Source organism: Culex quinquefasciatus, chromosome 2, assembly GCF_015732765.1.
Source record: "Culex quinquefasciatus strain JHB chromosome 2, VPISU_Cqui_1.0_pri_paternal, whole genome shotgun sequence".
In the NCBI taxonomy this organism is placed as follows: Eukaryota; Metazoa; Arthropoda; class Insecta; order Diptera; family Culicidae; genus Culex; species Culex quinquefasciatus.
In genome coordinates, this window is record NC_051862.1 from 109,673,612 (window position 1) to 109,687,809 (window position 14,198).

At 37.6% G+C, this 14,198-nt stretch overlaps 2 pseudogenes; both read right to left on the reverse strand.

Annotated features, from left to right (window-relative positions):
* Nucleotides 1–4,854: 4,854 nt before the first annotated feature.
* Nucleotides 4,855–5,277, reverse strand: LOC119766229 (annotated as a pseudogene).
* Nucleotides 5,278–13,000: 7,723 nt separating this feature from the next.
* LOC6051626 lies at nucleotides 13,001–13,423 on the reverse strand (annotated as a pseudogene).
* Between the last annotated feature and the right edge of the window lie 775 nt (nucleotides 13,424–14,198).

Below are 14,198 nucleotides of genomic sequence, written 5' to 3' on the forward strand. Positions count from 1 at the left end.
AGTTCGCGTAAACGTGAACAGCGTTCATGCCAACGGGAACCAGGAAGAAAACTGTTCACTTTCATGGTGCAATGCACTTTAAAAGTTGAACAGTTTTCTTCCTGGTTCCCGTTGGCATGAAGGCTGTTCACGTTTACGCGAACTCATTTTTGAGTGTAGAGTTTCAGTTCCAAGATGGCGGTGAAACTTGTGCGGAACTAGCGCGAGTTTCTTCAAACAAACACTTTGACAGCTCTGAGTGCGGCACTCAGTGCGAAACTAGCCCTCAAACGAACGTACCATTATAGAAACAGACCCCCAAAATTCGTGGATGACGTTTCGTTTTACGTTTTACGCTTAACAATGTCGAAAAATATTGATATTTTGACGTCGTACGGTTGCACGGACGACAAACGATGGACGGACTCAGCAAGGTGTACAAAAGTACCGCGAAAATGTGATCTTTTTGTACTTTGCTTTTTAATGTAAACAAATTGATTTTTTAATTCATTATTGTTTTGTGTATTGTTTTCCAACGTTTCCAACTAAGAAGAGATCCTGCCAAACAAGGCTTTCTGCCGAATTGTTTTCTGCTGAACGACTTATTCGGCCCAATGAGTTATTCTGCCATTTGTACCATTCCGCCTAATGACCTACTGCCAATTGATTTTCTGCCGAACAAACTTTTCTGCCAAACGTATTTTCTGCCGAATGACCTTTTCTGCCGAATGACCCATTCCGCCGATTGTTTTTCTGCCGTTCGGCTTTCCGTCGAATGTCATTCTGCCGAATAATTTTCTGCCGAATGGCCCAGTCCCCCCTCCCCCATCAGTTCGCAGGTGTTCACAAAGGAGCTCTTAGAGTCAGGACCGATAGCTGAGGATGAAATAATGGTTTCCTTCGACGTAAAAGCATTGTTTCCAAGCATACCAGTAAACAACGCAATAGGAACTCTACGGGATTGGCTGCAATCACAATACGAGGAGAACCATGGAGACAAAAAACGATCCAGTATATAACATTTGTCAAATTATGCATGGAACAGAGCTACTTCCAGTTCAGGGATTGCATCTACCAACAGAGGATGGGAGCATCGATTGGTAACCCACTGTCACCGTTCCTGAGCGATGTTTATATGGCTGCTTTGGAACACGAACTACAGACCAAAAACCTACTACCAGAACGTTGGTGGAGATATGTGGATGACGTCTTCTGCATCATCAAATGGGATTCACTAACAACGGTACTGGACACCATTAACAGTGCACGCAGAAGGAAAGTTACCTTTCTTAGACATCCTGATCCTAAGAGAACCAGGTTGCCCATCTTCGTTTTCTTTCAAGATCTACAGGAAGCCAACAAACACCAGAAGAACAATCCCAGCCACGTCAAACCATTCATTCCAACATAAGATGGCAGCGTATCATTATTTCATACATAGGATGACAACTTTACCCCTCAGCGAAGCAGGAAAACAAAAAGAATTGGAGTACATTTTTGAAACAGCGGAAATCAACGGTTACAGCAGAACAACTATCCAAGATAAGAAGGAAAGAAAACTCCACAGAACGTCACTCACAACTCTTACGCCACTAGTACAGCCACTACGAAGAGCAGTAGTAGAATTCGACTACAGGATAACACGCCCATTACGACAAAAACTGGCTAAATTTGGCATCGATTTAGTGTTCAGCAGTAGAAACAGCCAGTTGGAATCCATCTTAGGTACAACGAAAGACCCCATACCGACTTTAGGCAAACCCGCCATCTACGAGGTATCCTGCGGCCATTGTGATACGAGCTACATCGAAGCTTGCTGTCGCCGAAAGTTTGGAAATCTTTAAGGCAGGCAACAAACGTTTACTCAACAAAGATTCAGGTAACGGCTCAACGTGGCTGTTTAAGCTGTTACCTATACAGGCACCAAAGAAGAACAAGGAGGTAGTACCTACAGTATCTTCAAATACGGATACACCAGTGATGAACCTTCAGTCGAGAACACTGATGAAGTCTGCAAGTAGTAGACGAAATACGTATCTGAGCAATTTTCTACGAAATCGGTCTTTTTTCTTCAATTTTATTTTTTGTATTCTTTAATCCGACTGTAACTTTTTTGGTGCCTTCGGTATGCCCAAAGAAGCCATCATTAGTTTGTCCATATAATTTTCCATACAAATTTGGCAGCTGTCCATACAAAATGATATGTGAAAATTCAAAAATCTGTATCTTTTGAAGGAATTTTTGATCGATGTTTCGGCAAAGTTGGGTCCGTACTACACTGGAAAAAAAATGATACACGGTAAAAACATTTTGGTGATTTTTTATTTAACTTTTTGTCACTAAAACTTGATTTGCAAAAAAAAACATTGTTTTTAATTTTTTTTTATTTTTTGATATGTTTTAGAGGACATAAAATGCCATCTTTTCAGAAATTTTCAGGTTGTGCAAAAAATCTTTGACTGAGTTATGAATTTTTGAATCAATACTGATTTTTTTTTTTCAAAAAATTGAAATACTGGTCGCAAAAAATTTTCAACTACATTTTTCGATGTAAAATCAAATTTGCAATCAAAAAGTTCTTTAGTGAAATTTCATAAAGTGCACCGTTTTCAAGTTAAATCAATTTTTAGGCAACTTTTTTGAAAATAGTCGCAGTTTTTCATTTTTTTTTAAATTAGTGCATATGTTTGCCCACTTTTGAAAGAAATATTTTTAAAGACTGAGAAAATTCTCTATATTTTGAATTTTGTTGATACGACTCTTAGTTGCTGAGATATTGCCATGCAAAGATTTTAAAATAGAAAAATTGATGTTTTCTACCCAAGTAACCGCGGGACTGTATAAGTTGTCCCCTTTATATCAACATATAAAGTATTTCAATAGAGTCTCAAAACTTTATATTCACTTTATACGCATGGAGGTAAAATTGAGTGGCGACGTGTAGAGTTGATATAAAGTTATACCGTGATAAAATGTCAAAATACTGCTTTACCGACAGTATTAAAAATAGAAACATTCAAAAGCTTTGCGCAGCTCTCTTTCTGGAGAGAGTGCTTTTCACGCTGAGATTATGTTTTTGAAAGCTTATTTGTGTTTTTTTGTTGAGTTCCTCTACATTGGAGATTCTAAACGGGGTGTTGAATTGAATTTTTATGAGATGTTTCTCCTTGATGCGCTACGCCAACCGTCTCGTCCGTTCTGAAATATGTATGAACAGTTGATGTTTTTCAATACACCCGAGCAGGGGTAAATAACACGGGAATACCAAATTTTGGTATTACTTGGGCAAATAACAGCGACCAAAATGTGCCCTTGGTTGCCCAGTAATAGATGGTAAAATACCATGAAATCATACCAAAGTCTTGTATGTGGAAGGGCACAACAATACCAAACCATGTTATTCCAAGGGTAAGATAATACCTCAAAATAAAACCATTTCAACACCAAGTTGAGGTCTTCTGGATTTTTGAACATTGCTTGAATACCAAAACTTGGTATTGCCATGGTTTTAATTTTAGGTATTCCCGCGCCCTTGGAAAATCATATTTTGGTATTTCTGTGGTCTTCCACATACATGAGTTTGGTATGATTTCATGGTATTTTACCATCTATTACTTGGCAACCAAGAGCACATTATGGTCGCTGGTATTTGCACAAGTAATAGCAAAATTTGGTATTTTCATACCATTTTTAGTGCAACAGTTGCAGTTAGTGAAAAACGGAAATGATCCATATGCAACAGCCAAATCTACTCACCTGATGATTCCATGTTGTTCTTAGTGATATTCTTCACCACACCGAATGCATTTGTCATTGATGAATGGCCTGTGCTTGAAGTTCTTGAAGCTTCTGAAAAATAACAAGATTGAAAAATAAGTGTTATTAAAATGAAACTGAATTAAAATTCACCAAAATTCAATAATCTGTCGATTGACTCGTTTTTCAAAGTATTTGGTTATCCCGACTTAGAGAAATGTCAACCCTTTGGAAAAAATAATTAGTGAGTATATCACACAAATTTATTAAATCATCTTTAACATTTTTGGGTTTCAAGTCATTTTAGCGCAAAATGCATTATCTCGTAAATTTTTTTAAAACATTTCCCATAGTTTCAGAGAAAATTGATGAAACCTTTCCTTTTTTTAGCGCAAAATTAATTATTTTGTCAAAATTGGTCAAAATTTTCCCATAGTTTCAGAGGAATTTGATAAAACACTTTAATACCAAAATAATACCAAAATGTGCCATCCTGACTTAGAAAATTTTCCACAATTTCAAGTCATTTCTGTAGGGATATATCAAAAATGTTTAAAATCAAGTTTGAAATTTCCGGTTTTCAATTAAAGCATTTGCTTTGAGACATCATTTTAGCGCGAAATTAATTATTTTGTTAAAATTGGTCAAAATTTTCCCATAGTTGCAGAGGAATTTGATAAAATACTGTAATACCAAAAGAATACCAAAATGTGGAGTTCGACCATTGACAAATTCTGCAATTTTGCAATATCAAAACAATACCTTAAATTGGTATGATACCACATTTTGCTCTTGCATAATCCTTAAGACAAATTTTAAAGGGTCCAGGAATACCAAAATTTGGTATTGATACCAGAGAAAGGTATTATTACGCATTTCCCTTGTTATTTACCCATGCTCGGGCAGTCAGTCAGAACAACTTTATTTTGCTCAGGGAAAATAAAAACACCTGATAGGTTAAATAGGAGCATTTATTCTTCACTTAGCTACAAAGGTTAATCACGATATATCGCACTTGTATATTTACTTTTTTTCATCCTTTATTCCTCATTAATAACATTTCCTGAGTGTGTAAAAGGAAACATGCACAGCGTCACCAAAAAAACCACCACAAAAATTTCAGCACTCTCTTTCGCGGCGACCTCCCTTCGGCGAGGCAAATCGGACGGGATCGGCATCACGTCTTCGATGCGGCCAGGGCTCAGAGTGCCGACTAGGCACCCGGTACTGGGGTCTTGGAGCGGTTTCCGCCGATGGCATGCAGCTTCCGCCGGTGTGCGCGCGGTGACTCTGAGCGACTTTTCAGCGACGCCCTGAGCGGCCAACGAAGCGGCGTAGAGCGAGATCTCGTCATTTCTTGCCGCCGGTGACGGACAATACAGTTTCCTTGCCGGAAAGATCCGTGACGTGGACGAAGGTTTTGTTTAAGCTGGAATAGATGTATGTCTTTCACTTCGAAAAACGATCTCGCCCTCGCGGACCTACGGTTTGAGCATACAGCAAAACCTGGACCTCCTCCTTACCGTATTTTGTTTTTGCCATCGCAGCTAGAATTAAGAATAATTTTAAACAAAACCTAGATAAATTTAATGTAATAAACTCACCTTTTTTATAGACGCGGATCGATTTTTCCAAGCATAAACATAAAAATACTACGAAATACTGCCAAACTTTTATTGCCCTCACTAGAGTTGAGTTAGTGTTTTGAAACATTTAAGAAAAGTCAAAGTGTGATGTAACATTAAAGGCTTACTTTACAGTGATATATAAAGCTAACCATTAATGCTTCAAAACATTATTGTGCTAAATGCTTTGAAACTTTAATTGGCTGTTCCATATGTCATTATACAGTAGGTAATAATGTTTCAAGCTACAAATGTTTCAAAACATTTGGAAAGTCATAGCATTGAGAATGTTTAATAAGAGTGAATTTAGAGTTTTGATTAAATGCTTGTGGTTACTTGGGTACGTCTCACCCAAAAAACTCACCAATTTCTAATGTCAATATCTCAGCAACTAATGGTCCGATTTTCAATGTTAAAATATGAAACATTCGTGAAATTTTCCGATCTCTTCGAAAAAAATATTTTCATAATTTTAAAATCAGAGCTAACAAAAGGACCAAACATTCAATATTACGGCCTTTTAAAATATTAGTCTTGGTTTAAAAATTATGAAAATATTTTTTTCGGAAAGATCGGAAAATTTCACGAATGTTTCATGTATTAGCATTGAAAACTGGACCATTAGTTGCTCAGATATCGGCATTAGAAAATGGTGGGTTGTTTGTGTGAGACAGGCACCGCACTACTGATGCCATTATTTAATTATAATAGCCAATCACCCCATGCTCTCGAACAGCGACACAAAAGAGACGGAAAATAACACGAAAAAACAGGACTGCGCGTCCACACAGGCACCGCACTACTGATGCCATTATTTAATTATAATAGCCAATCACCCCATGCACTCTAACAGCGACACAAAAGAGACGGAAAATAACACGAAAAAAAACAGGACTGCGCGTCCCGAAAAGCACCACACTACTGATGCCATTATTTAATTATAATAGCCAATCACCCCATGCACTCGAACAGCGACACAAAAGAGACGGAAAATAACACGAAAAAACAGGACTGCGCGTCCACACAGGCACCGCACTACTGATCCTATTTATTATAAACAATCAACTATTGAAAAACATGAAAAGTCATAAAATCGACGTATATCATTTCAATACCATACAATTAGCCAAATTTGTATGAAAAAACATTTAAAAAGCAAAAAATAATTTGGCCGCCTGTTTGTATGGAGATCACCCATAGTGCAATGCTATGGTATGCTATGCTAATGGCTTGAATGATTAATTAATGAAATCACTTACCTTCAATTTCACTTTAATAATGTAAAACGAAAAAAAAATGCGCTAACCATCAAACTATTTTCCGAACCTTTGTCGAAAGCAGACCAAAATGTTTGACAGTTTGCGCGTTACGATAATTGAGGCAGTGTGCGTGCAGGCGAGCGCGAATGTATTGGTGTGAGTGAGCAACACAAAAGTTTAAATTTTTAAGGTGCGTGTCTTTGCTTAAGCGTCTTATTGGCACTGGCGATGCCCGATTCTCGCCCGCAGCCCCCCAAACGTTAGAGTGGGATTGTGGTGTTTGCCATTATCATTAGAATTGTGAAATTTTGTGCAGTACAAGTGAACATTATTCCCAGTCAATCAATCGGAATTCTGAAACGGAATTCAGTTCGAATCGATTACGTATTCCGTGTCAAACGCAACAACCGATACGTACACGGAATAGGAGCGCTAGTTTATTGTAAACTTATGGTACGTTCGTTTAAAGAGCCGGTGCGGAACTGAGTGACGCACTCGTCGGTGCCAGTTTTGGTTCAATCGAACGTCATTTGTCAGTGTGCGTGGAACTCGCATGAAACTGAAAAATATATCGAAAAGTGTAGAGTGTAGTGTCAAAAAAATGAGTTCGCGTAAACGTGAACAGCGTTCATGCCAACGGGAACCAGGAAGAAAACTGTTCACTTTCATGGTGCAATGCACTTTAAAAGTTGAACAGTTTTCTTCCTGGTTCCCGTTGGCATGAAGGCTGTTCACGTTTACGCGAACTCATTTTTTTTTGAGTGTAGAGTTTCAGTTCCAAGATGGCGGTGAAACTTGTGCGGAACTAGCGCGAGTTTCTTCAAACAAACACTTTGACAGCTCTGAGTGCGGCACTCAGTGCGAAACTAGCCCTCAAACGAACGTACCATTATAGAAACAGACCCCCAAAATTCGTGGATGACGTTTCGTTTTACGTTTTACGCTTAACAATGTCGAAAAATATTGATATTTTGACGTCGTACGGTTGCACGGACGACAAACGATGGACGGACTCAGCAAGGTGTACAAAAGTACCGCGAAAATGTGATCTTTTTGTACTTTGCTTTTTAATGTAAACAAATTGATTTTTTAATTCATTATTGTTTTGTGTATTGTTTTCCAACGTTTCCAACTAAGAAGAGATCCTGCCAAACAAGGCTTTCTGCCGAATTGTTTTCTGCTGAACGACTTATTCGGCCCAATGAGTTATTCTGCCATTTGTACCATTCCGCCTAATGACCTACTGCCAATTGATTTTCTGCCGAACAAACTTTTCTGCCAAACGTATTTTCTGCCGAATGACCTTTTCTGCCGAATGACCCATTCCGCCGATTGTTTTTCTGCCGTTCGGCTTTCCGTCGAATGTCATTCTGCCGAATAATTTTCTGCCGAATGGCCCAGTCCCCCCCCTCCCCCCCATCAGTTCGCAGGTGTTCACAAAGGAGCTCTTAGAGTCAGGACCGATAGCTGAGGATGAAATAATGGTTTCCTTCGACGTAAAAGCATTGTTTCCAAGCATACCAGTAAACAACGCAATAGGAACTCTACGGGATTGGCTGCAATCACAATACGAGGGAGAACCATGGAGACAAAAAACGATCCAGTATATAACATTTGTCAAATTATGCATGGAACAGAGCTACTTCCAGTTCAGGGATTGCATCTACCAACAGAGGATGGGAGCATCGATTGGTAACCCACTGTCACCGTTCCTGAGCGATGTTTATATGGCTGCTTTGGAACACGAACTACAGACCAAAAACCTACTACCAGAACGTTGGTGGAGATATGTGGATGACGTCTTCTGCATCATCAAATGGGATTCACTAACAACGGTACTGGACACCATTAACAGTGCACGCAGAAGGAAAGTTACCTTTCTTAGACATCCTGATCCTAAGAGAACCAGGTTGCCCATCTTCGTTTTCTTTCAAGATCTACTGGAAGCCAACAAACACCAGAAGAACAATCCCAGCCACGTCAAACCATTCATTCCAACATAAGATGGCAGCGTATCATTATTTCATACATAGGATGACAACTTTACCCCTCAGCGAAGCAGGAAAACAAAAGAATTGGAGTACATTTTTGAAACAGCGGAAATCAACGGTTACAGCAGAACAACTATCCAAGATAAGAAGGAAAGAAAACTCCACAGAACGTCACTCACAACTCTTACGCCACTAGTACAGCCACTACGAAGAGCAGTAGTAGAATTCGACTACAGGATAACACGCCCATTACGACAAAAACTGGCTAAATTTGGCATCGATTTAGTGTTCAGCAGTAGAAACAGCCAGTTGGAATCCATCTTAGGTACAACGAAAGACCCCATACCGACTTTAGGCAAACCCGCCATCTACGAGGTATCCTGCGGCCATTGTGATACGAGCTACATCGAAGCTTGCTGTCGCCGAAAGTTTGGAAATCTTTAAGGCAGGCAACAAACGTTTACTCAACAAAGATTCAGGTAACGGCTCAACGTGGCTGTTTAAGCTGTTACCTATACAGGCACCAAAGAAGAACAAGGAGGTAGTACCTACAGTATCTTCAAATACGGATACACCAGTGATGAACCTTCAGTCGAGAACACTGATGAAGTCTGCAAGTAGTAGACGAAATACGTATCTGAGCAATTTTCTACGAAATCGGTCTTTTTTCTTCAATTTTATTTTTTGTATTCTTTAATCCGACTGTAACTTTTTTGGTGCCTTCGGTATGCCCAAAGAAGCCATCATTAGTTTGTCCATATAATTTTCCATACAAATTTGGCAGCTGTCCATACAAAAATGATATGTGAAAATTCAAAAATCTGTATCTTTTGAAGGAATTTTTTGATCGATGTTTTCGGCAAAGTTGGGTCCGTACTACACTGGAAAAAAAATGATACACGGTAAAAACATTTTGGTGATTTTTTATTTAACTTTTTGTCACTAAAACTTGATTTGCAAAAAAAACATTGTTTTTAATTTTTTTTTATTTTTTGATATGTTTTAGAGGACATAAAATGCCATCTTTTCAGAAATTTTCAGGTTGTGCAAAAAATCTTTGACTGAGTTATGAATTTTTGAATCAATACTGATTTTTTTTTTTTTCAAAAAATTGAAATACTGGTCGCAAAAAATTTTCAACTACATTTTTCGATGTAAAATCAAATTTGCAATCAAAAAGTTCTTTAGTGAAATTTCATAAAGTGCACCGTTTTCAAGTTAAATCAATTTTTAGGCAACTTTTTTGAAAATAGTCGCAGTTTTTCATTTTTTTTAAATTAGTGCATATGTTTGCCCACTTTTGAAAGAAATATTTTTAAAGACTGAGAAAATTCACTATATTTTGAATTTTGTTGATACGACTCTTAGTTGCTGAGATATTGCCATGCAAAGATTTTAAAATAGAAAAATTGATGTTTTCTACCCAAGTAACCGCGGGACTGTATAAGTTGTCCCCTTTATATCAACATATAAAGTATTTCAATAGAGTCTCAAAACTTTATATTCACTTTATACGCATGGAGGTAAAATTGAGTGGCGACGTGTAGAGTTGATATAAAGTTATACCGTGATAAAATGTCAAAATACTGCTTTACCGACAGTATTAAAAATAGAAACATTCAAAAAGCTTTGCGCAGCTCTCTCTTTCTGGAGAGAGTGCTTTTCACGCTGAGATTATGTTTTTGAAAGCTTATTTGTGTTTTTTTGTTGAGTTCCTCTACATTGGAGATTCTAAACGGGGTGTTGAATTGAATTTTTATGAGATGTTTCTCCTTGATGCGCTACGCCAACCGTCTCGTCCGTTCTGAAATATGTATGAACAGTTGATGTTTTTCAATACACCCGAGCAGGGGTAAATAACACGGGAATACCAAATTTTGGTATTACTTGGGCAAATAACAGCGACCAAAATGTGCCCTTGGTTGCCCAGTAATAGATGGTAAAATACCATGAAATCATACCAAAGTCTTGTATGTGGAAGGGCACAACAATACCAAACCATGTTATTCCAAGGGTAAGATAATACCTCAAAATAAAACCATTTCAACACCAAGTTGAGGTCTTCTGGATTTTTGAACATTGCTTGAATACCAAAACTTGGTATTGCCATGGTTTTAATTTTAGGTATTCCCGCGCCCTTGGAAAATCATATTTTGGTATTTCTGTGCACAGCAACTTTCTTTCACTGAATTTCAGTAAAAATTTACTGAAATCTGCACTACTGAATCTTCAGCAAGTTATTCAGTAAATAGTAAATTGCTGAAACTTCAGTTTCCTGAAACCAATCAGGATGACAGATGGTTAACTGGATTTTCAGTAAGTTTGAAAATGTCAAAGCAATCGAAGATCTGTCAAATAAAACTGAATTTTCAGTAATTATAAGCTGTCAAAGTGAACTGAATTTTCAGTAAGCACGAATTGTCAAACAATACTGAATTTTCAGTAATTCTTTACTGTCAAACTGAACTGTGTCTTCAGTTAATCCGTATAGGCCTGGGTGAAACTGGAATCACTAAAATGGCCATAGCTCAGCGAAAACTCAACCAATTGGCATTTATTAGCTTTATAAGTTGAACTCGTTAGAATTTCTTTTTTCCAAAAATGACCCGCAGAACCCGGAAATGTTCCGGTAGCCGGAGATATTCCGGTGGGTCTCTGGGTCAAAGTGGGTCAAAAATTGCCATTTTTGGGTCCCGCATAATTTTGTTACAGAACTCTTGGGAAAAATAATAAACGATCTTTGTTCTACCCGCAGACAGTGCTGACCGTGGATTTTGAACCACCGGGGATTTTCCGGATTGAACGGGCAGGTTTCCTACCCCGGGGACGCGGATAAAATCTCAACTTACAACGGCACGCTTCGAGAACAAACTAAAATGGCGACCAAATAGACTGGCAGAGCAAATGTCAGAAACATAAATTGACTGGCAGCAATGTTACTGATTTTCAGTAAATTTGATACGGTTTACTGATTTCAGTAATTCCAAAAGACTAATGCTGAATTTCAGTAAAAAAAGGATTACTGAAAATTTTCAGTAAACTTATTTACTGAAAACGAACATCAGAATTTGGTGTGTGGTCTTCCACATACATGAGTTTGGTATGATTTCATGGTATTTTACCATCTATTACTTGGCAACCAAGAGCACATTATGGTCGCTGGTATTTGCACAAGTAATAGCAAAATTTGGTATTTTCATACCATTTTTAGTGCAACAGTTGCAGTTAGTGAAAAAACGGAAATGATCCATATGCAACAGCCAAATCTACTCACCTGATGATTCCATGTTGTTCTTAGTGATATTCTTCACCACACCGAATGCATTTGTCATTGATGAATGGCCTGTGCTTGAAGTTCTTGAAGCTTCTGAAAAATAACAAGATTGAAAAATAAGTGTTATTAAAATGAAACTGAATTAAAATTCACCAAAATTCAATAATCTGTCGATTGACTCGTTTTTCAAAGTATTTGGTTATCCCGACTTAGAGAAATGTCAACCCTTTGGAAAAAATAATTAGTGAGTATATCACACAAATTTATTAAATCATCTTTAACATTTTTGGGTTTCAAGTCATTTTAGCGCAAAATGCATTATCTCGTAAATTTTTTAAAACATTTCCCATAGTTTCAGAGAAAATTGATGAAACCTTTCCTTTTTAGCGCAAAATTAATTATTTTGTCAAAATTGGTCAAAATTTTCCCATAGTTTCAGAGGAATTTGATAAAACACTTTAATACCAAAATAATACCAAAATGTGCCATCCTGACTTAGAAAATTTTCCACAATTTCAAGTCATTTCTGTAGGGATATATCAAAAATGTTTAAAATCAAGTTTGAAATTTCCGGTTTTCAATTAAAGCATTTGCTTTGAGACATCATTTTAGCGCGAAATTAATTATTTTGTTAAAATTGGTCAAAATTTTCCCATAGTTGCAGAGGAATTTGATAAAATACTGTAATACCAAAAGAATACCAAAATGTGGAGTTCGACCATTGACAAATTCTGCAATTTTGCAATATCAAAACAATACCTTAAATTGGTATGATACCACATTTTGCTCTTGCATAATCCTTAAGACAAATTTTAAAGGGTCCAGGAATACCAAAATTTGGTATTGATACCAGAGAAAGGTATTATTACGCATTTCCCTTGTTATTTACCCATGCTCGGGCAGTCAGTCAGAACAACTTTATTTTGCTCAGGGAAAATAAAAACACCTGGCAGGTTAAATAGGAGCATTTATTCTTCACTTAGCTACAAAGGTTAATCACGATATATCGCACTTGTATATTTACTTTTTTTCATCCTTTATTCCTCATTAATAACATTTCCTGAGTGTGTAAAAGGAAACATGCACAGCGTCACCAAAAAAACCACCACAAAAATTTCAGCACTCTCTTTCGCGGCGACCTCCCTTCGGCGAGGCAAATCGGACGGGATCGGCATCACGTCTTCGATGCGGCCAGGGCTCAGAGTGCCGACTAGGCACCCGGTACTGGGGTCTTGGAGCGGTTTCCGCCGATGGCATGCAGCTTCCGCCGGTGTGCGCGCGGTGACTCTGAGCGACTTTTCAGCGACGCCCTGAGCGGCCAACGAAGCGGCGTAGAGCGAGATCTCGTCATTTCTTGCCGCCGGTGACGGACAATACAGTTTCCTTGCCGGAAAGATCCGTGACGTGGACGAAGGTTTTGTTTAAGCTGGAATAGATGTATGTCTTTCACTTCGAAAAACGATCTCGCCCTCGCGGACCTACGGTTTGAGCATACAGCAAAACCTGGACCTCCTCCTTACCGTATTTTGTTTTTGCCATCGCAGCTAGAATTAAGAATAATTTTAAACAAAACCTAGATAAATTTAATGTAATAAACTCACCTTTTTTATAGACGCGGATCGATTTTTCCAAGCATAAACATAAAAATACTACGAAATACTGCCAAACTTTTATTGCCCTCACTAGAGTTGAGTTAGTGTTTTGAAACATTTAAGAAAAGTCAAAGTGTGATGTAACATTAAAGGCTTACTTTACAGTGATATATAAAGCTAACCATTAATGCTTCAAAACATTATTGTGCTAAATGCTTTGAAACTTTAATTGGCTGTTCCATATGTCATTATACAGTAGGTAATAATGTTTCAAGCTACAAATGTTTCAAAACATTTGGAAAGTCATAGCATTGAGAATGTTTAATAAGAGTGAATTTAGAGTTTTGATTAAATGCTTGTGGTTACTTGGGTACGTCTCACCCAAAAAACTCACCAATTTCTAATGTCAATATCTCAGCAACTAATGGTCCGATTTTCAATGTTAAAATATGAAACATTCGTGAAATTTTCCGATCTCTTCGAAAAAAATATTTTCATAATTTTAAAATCAGAGCTAACAAAAGGACCAAACATTCAATATTACGGCCTTTTAAAATATTAGTCTTGGTTTAAAAATTATGAAAATATTTTTTTCGGAAAGATCGGAAAATTTCACGAATGTTTCATGTATTAGCATTGAAAACTGGACCATTAGTTGCTCAGATATCGGCATTAGAAAATGGTGGGTTGTTTGTGTGAGACTTAGAAAACATCAATTTTCC